The sequence below is a fragment of the Carlito syrichta genome, unplaced genomic scaffold, assembly GCF_000164805.1.
Source record: "Carlito syrichta isolate Samal-C Ts95f unplaced genomic scaffold, Tarsius_syrichta-2.0.1 Scaffold309429, whole genome shotgun sequence".
Lineage (NCBI taxonomy): Eukaryota > Metazoa > Chordata > Mammalia > Primates > Tarsiidae > Carlito > Carlito syrichta.
Window position 1 is genome coordinate 374,391 of NW_007253525.1, and position 6,562 is coordinate 380,952.

The 6,562-nt window shown below is 45.7% G+C and overlaps 1 pseudogene; it reads right to left on the minus strand.

Annotated features, from left to right (window-relative positions):
• LOC110596475 overlaps positions 1 to 4,979 on the minus strand; it is a 14,826-nt pseudogene extending 9,847 nt beyond the window's left edge.
• Positions 4,980 to 6,562: the final 1,583 nt, after the last annotated feature.

Below are 6,562 nucleotides of genomic sequence, written 5' to 3' on the forward strand. Positions count from 1 at the left end.
CTCGCTGCCCAGGCGGGTCTCAAACCCATGGGCTCAGGCAATCCCCTCACCTCAGCCTCCCAAAGGCGCGGGATTACAGGTTGAGCCACCGAGCCTGGCTTCTTTGTATCTTTTACGTGGCATCAGATTGCACACCAGATACCCCACACCCTCAGCGGGCCTAACATTCTGGAGGTCCCACTGGGGGAGTGTGACCCTAACAAAGTTGTTTAACCATTCTGAGTCTCAGTTTTCTCACTGGTAAAAGAGGGACAATAGACTGGGTGCAGTGGCTCATGTCTATAATCCCAGCACTTTGAGAGGCGGAGGCGAGAGGATTACCTGAACCTGTGGATTCGATCCAGGCTGGGCAACTTGGTGAGACCTCATCTCTATAAGAAATGAAAAAATTAGGCGGGCATGGTGTTGCATGCCTCTAATTCCAGCTACTTGGAAGACTGAGGCAGAAGGATCACCGGAGCCCAGCAGGTTGAGCCTACAGTGGCTGTACGTGTGCCACTGCACTCCAGTCGGGGTGACAGAGTGAGATTCCAGCTCAAAAAAGAAAAGAAAAGAAAAGAAAAAGAGTGACATAACTTAGAAGAACACCTAGACTACTCAGTACTTTCTAAAGTGTGAGACGAAAGGGGAGAGGAATGTGAAGGAAAACAATGTGGTTTAGGAAAATCGATAAAGCAGGAATGAGTCTGCAGAGAAAACCTGCATGCTGAGTGAATTCCTGGCAAGAGTTTGCTTCACCCAGGCCTTGAAACACTAGGTCAAAAGGACAGAACGTCTGATTTCAAGATAAGATTAACAGCCAGTACTTGTTACCTATAAACACTGTTTTTAGACCCCAAATAGAAAAAGCTGACCTGTGACTACATATTTAAGAGGGCTTAATATCATCAGGACAGAAATGAGAAGGCAAAGTACCTGATTGCTTTAAACAGAAAAAGGGCAATATTTTCTCAAAAACTTCTGAATGTGGGAGACAGCCCACTGATATTTTATCAGGTAACAATCTCCACCTCTGACGAACCACCAAACACGAACAGGCTTTCATATTACTTACTCTGCAGAATGTTATGCATATGATTGCCCCAAACCCTGCTTGTGTGTGCAGATGATGGTTCTGCTGGTTTGTTGAGTTTCATGTGAACTTCAGTTTGATAGCCCACATCATCCCACTCAGCTCCCATCATTGCTTTTAAACCAAATTTTAAGAAGATATATATATATATTTTAAGTTAGGGGTCTCTGTTGCCCAGGCTGGAGTGCAGTGGCATGATCAAGGCTCACCACAGCCTCCACCTCCTGGGCTCAAGTGATTCTCCTGCTTTAGCCTACTGAGTAACCACCATGCCCAACTAATTTTTAAAATTATTTTTGTAAAGATAAGGTCTTGCTGTGTTGTCTAGGCTGGTCTCGATCTCCTAGGTTCAAGTAATCTTCCCGTCCTAACCCCCCAAGTTGCTGGGATTACAGGCATAAACTACTGCAGCTGTCCAAGAAGATATCTTGACATGCTTTGGAAAAGGCATTTAAAAAAAAATCATTTTGTAATTGTAATGAATAATTAAAATTCACTATTAGTAGTAATACCGGCTATGATTACCAAGTACTGACTATATCCTACCAACATCTAGGAGGCAAAGAAAATTGTGATCTTCATTTTGCAGATGAGGAAACTGAACCACAACAAGGCTAAGCATCTTGCCCAAAGTCACTTGGCTGATAGGAGAAGAAACTGGACCAGTAATTAAGGCATCTGGCTGCAGATACCCCCTCCTCCTGTAATACAGTCCCAGGGCTCAGCACCTGTCAGTGAACCCACATTCCCCTGGGCAGGGGTTAGTTCTCAATCCTTTTTCTGTTCCAACTCACCTGAGGGCTAGGTGACTGACCTTTCTCCATGCCCCTTCCTCACACCATGCTATGGATTATTGTTATTGAACAGAATATTGCTTTGTCACCCAGACTGGTGCAGTGGCATGATCATAGCTCACTATAACCTCACATTCCTGAGCTCAGGTGGTCCTCTCACCTCAGACTCCTGAGTAGCTGGGACTACAGGCTCACGCTATCACATCTGGCTAATTAAAAATTTTTTTTTGTAGAGATGGAGTTTCATTATGTTGATCAGGCTGTCTCAAACTCCTGACCTCAAGCAATCCTCGGCCTTCCACAGTGCTGGGATTACTGGTGTGAGCTGCTACAACAGCCTGCTCTATGGTTTTTGAATCACTATCCTTGAGATTTGATCCTTGCCCAATACATACATTTTTCTAGTAACTCTGCACTTATGCTCAGCCTACACATGGCCTAGGGTTACATGGACAGTTCATCTAAAAGCTACGAAACCAAAGATTGTTACTCATCAGGAACACCAGGGCTAACGATTCTCTGGTTGAGGTTGAAATGTATTATCAACTAAGCGGTTCAGAATGTGGGAGGGGAGCTGGCAATTTATGACATCCATGTGGCACCTAGCTTCAGTCCCAACTGAAGACGTTTCACATATGATGCTCTCCCCTCCTCCACGGCTCTAACTCTAAACCTGGCACCAAACATCACTTCTTTGTATTGGGTGATTCATCAACATCACCTGCAACTCTCCTGGAGTCGGTGGCCACTGGACACTCATGGCCACAGCCACAAGCACCTCCTGGAGTGTGACAATCGTTTGAGCATTGAGGATCCCAAAGTAGGATAAATATGGGTGGTAAGGAAACAGTAGTAAAAGTCAGACAAGATTAGAATGCAGTAGTCAGTGATGATACGAGTTCTAAACTGAGACCTGTAGTGTGAAAGGCAAGTCTACCCAGGATGACTGCAGAATCAAATCAAAGGCAGGTCCTTACTTCACATGTTCTGATTGCTTTAGCATCTCTAAGTCTCACTCAGCACCCATTACTCTGATATATATACACATATATAGTCTCACTCTCCCAGACTGGAGTGCAGTAGCATGATCAGTACTCACTGCAGTCTCAACCTCCTGGGCTTAGGTGATCTTTCCATTTCAGCCTCTTTGATTAGCTGGGACTACAGGCATGCACTAGCATGCCCAGTTTACTTATTTATTTTCATTTTTTTGCAGAGATATGGTCTTGCTGTGTTTCCTAGGCTGGTCTCAAACAGTTCCCCTGCTCAGGCCTCCCAAAGTGCTGGGATTACAGATGGTGAGCTACTGCATTTTATTTATTTATTTTTTTCATTTATTTTTATTTTTATTTATTTATTTATTTATTTATTTATTTTTGAGTTGGAGTCTCACTCTGTCCCCCAGACTGGAGTGCAGTGGCCGCTCCCGGCTACCGCAGCCTCAACCTGCTGGGCTCCGGCGAACCTTCCGCCTCAGCCTTCTGAGTAGCCGGAATTACAGGCACGCGTTACCACGCCCGACTGATTTTTTGATTTATTGTAGAGATGAGGTCTCACCTGCCCAGGCGGGTCTCGAACCCGCGGGCTCAGGCAATCCACTCACCTCAGCCTCCCAAAGGCGCAGGATTACAGGCTGAGCCACCAAGCCCGGCTAGCCACTGCATTTTAAATTATGACTGTATCTGCTAGCCAATTTCCAAGGTGTATCTGCATACCATTTCTTCTTTTTGATGCAGCCGTGATAACCATCAGCAAGCTTTGCTGAAGTACTTTGCAGCCAACAAGACTAACCAGATGAGAAACTCAGCTTCTCCTCGCTGATCCACTTCTCTTTAGTTTAGTTAGCCTTTAACCAGATTACCATGATAACTGGGCTCTTTTCTGAAAGACAGACCTGCTCACTTCCTGACAAATCTTGTCAGATGACGCCAAGTAAATCATGTCTGTTTGCAGATTCCAAAGATTATTGTTAAGAATTCAATAGCTGGCCAGGCGTGGTGGCTCACACTTATAATCCCAGCACTTTGGGAGGCCGAGGTGAGAGTATTGCCTGAGACCAGCCTGGGCAACTTGGTGAGACCTCATCTCTACAATAAATCAAAAAGTTAGCCGGGCATGGTGGTGTGTGTCTGTAGTCCCAGCTACTTGGAAGGCTGAGGCAGAAGGATTGCCTGAGCCCGGCAGGTCGAGGCTGTGGTGGCCAGGAGTGTGCCACTGCTCTCCAACCTGGGTTACAGAGTGAGACTCCAGCACCAAAAAAAAAAAAAAAAATTCAGTAGTCATGGAGAAGAGTTTTGCATAATCACATAGACAAAAATGCTCTCTTTGCCTCTGAACATGCACCTTTTGTCTTTTAAAGACAATCAAGCACTTACTGTGTGATAAGATAACATTTCAGTAGTACTAATTAGTATATATAAGTCATCTGGATTAAGATACCATTAAACCTCTAAGGCAGAGGTGGAGGTAACTCTAGAGATATTTGCCTCATTCTTTAATAATTGTACATTCCAGCCGGGCTCAGTGGCTCAGCCTGTAATCCCAGCGCTTTGGGAGGCTGAGGTGAGTGGATTGCCTGAGCCCGCGGGTTTGAGACCCGCCAGGGCAACTTGGTGAGACTTCATCTCTACAATAAATAAAAAAAAAATTAGCCGGGCGTGGTAGCGTGCTCCTGTAGTTCCAGCTACTTGGAAGGCTGAGGCGGAAGGATCGCCAGAGCCCAGCGGGTCGAGGCTGCGGTGGTCGCGAGTGGCCACTGCACTCCAGTCTGGGCGACAGAGTGAGACTCCAACTCAAAAAAAAAAAAAACAACTGTATGTTTTCACAGTCTGCTATGTCTGCAAGGAACCCTTCAGGATGTCAAGAAGAAACGATAAGGTAGATCACTCTTGGTGATATGTATGTAGCTACATTTTTAAAAAATAGTAAATTTGTGGTCTTTAGATATAATGGACAAAGTAACTTACGGATGGACCAACTCAGCCTTGCAGTCCAGACCTTTCCCTGGGGAGGGACAAACCTATCACAGAGATCAGCCCCCTTGACTGTAAACCTGCAGCATCTGGCTTGCTGACGTTTGCATGTCCCTCAGGGATCTGTCTGGCTTCCGCCATGGCTCTGGCTCTGGCTTGTACTCCTCCTCCCATAAATGCTGACTGTATGGAAAACATACTGTAAACACACTCATGTAGAAATGGAAACAACTTGAGAGTTTGTGTACTGCCTTCCCTGGTGATTAGTTTTATTTTATTTTAATTTTAATTTTAATTTTTTTTTGAGTTGGAGTCTCACTCCATTGCCCAGGTTGGAGTGCAGTGGCATGCTCACAGCCACCCCAGTGTTGACCTGCTGGGCTCAGGCGATCCTTCTACCTCAGTCTTCCAAGTAGCTGGAACTACAGGCATGCGCCACCACACCTGGCTAATTTTTTGATTTATTGTAAAGATGAGGTCTTTCCAAGTTGCCCAGGCTGTTCACAAATCCATGGGTTCAGACAATCCCCTCATCTTGGCCTCCCAAAGTGCTGGGATTACAGGCTTGAGGCACTGTGCCAGGACTGCGATTAGTTTTGAAAAGCGATAGGAGCCATACCCTAAAGGAATGAAATATTTGAGAAATTTTTGCTTCCATCAGGGATGTGTATGCATGTGTGAGCACATGCATGTCTATGAATTAAGTCATACACAGGCTGTAAACTTCTTGGTCTGGTTACTAGTTTCTTCTCAAATCCTCAAAATAGTTTCAAAGTCCCACCCAACTGGGCACACAGCTGTGTGAACAATTCCTTCTGGCTTATGTCCCTATGGCCCTGCAGCCAAATACTTTCTCAGGTGACCCTCTTTTGGGCACAGTCTTGTGCCAGCCATATACTAACCTCTTACCCTGCACCCCTTTCCTCATCCTCATCTTGACTCAAAACCCCGCAAGAGATATTCTTTGTCTAAATTATTTGACTGGCATAAGTGCTTTTTGGTACCAAACCTACTCTGGCAGCTTGAAAACGCCTACTCTCCTAATTTACTCCAGTTCCAAACTAGGGAGTATGAAGACACGAGCTATCCAAAGACTGAGCTGGGGTATGACAGTGCATAGATATTTGGAAGAAAAGTGGGAATCAACAAAGGCCAAAAAACCCATGGCGAATGAAGTAGCAGGTAGCCCAGAGAGGGAAATTTTGGAGGTCAAGTGTTTCCTGCGGGGAGGGGGTACTGGGAACAGTTTGGTCAGATGCTGCTGATGGGTGCAGTGAGAGAAAAGCTGAGTAGTGCCCATTGGATTGGGCAATGTAAGCTCTTTGGAGATCTCATTGGTGACCTTGTAAAAGCAGCTTGGTGGAGTGGTCCTGCCAGAAGCCAATGGACATGGGTTCAAAAGAATGTAGGATAAGAGCACACATGACAAGGAGTCACAGGTAACTGCTTGAAACATTACTTTTATTTTATTTTATTTTATTTTAGTTGAAGTCTCACTCTGTCACCCAGACTGGAGTGCAGTGGCCGCTCCCGGCCACCGCAGTCTCGACCTGCTGGGTTCCAGTGATCCTTCTGCCTCAGCCTTCCGAGTAGCTGGAACTACAGGCGCGTGCTACCACGCTCGGCTCATTTTGATTTATTGTAGAGATGAGGTCTCACCAAGTTGCCCAGGCGGGTCTCGAACCCACGGGCTCAGGCAATCCACTCACCTCAGCCTCCCAAAG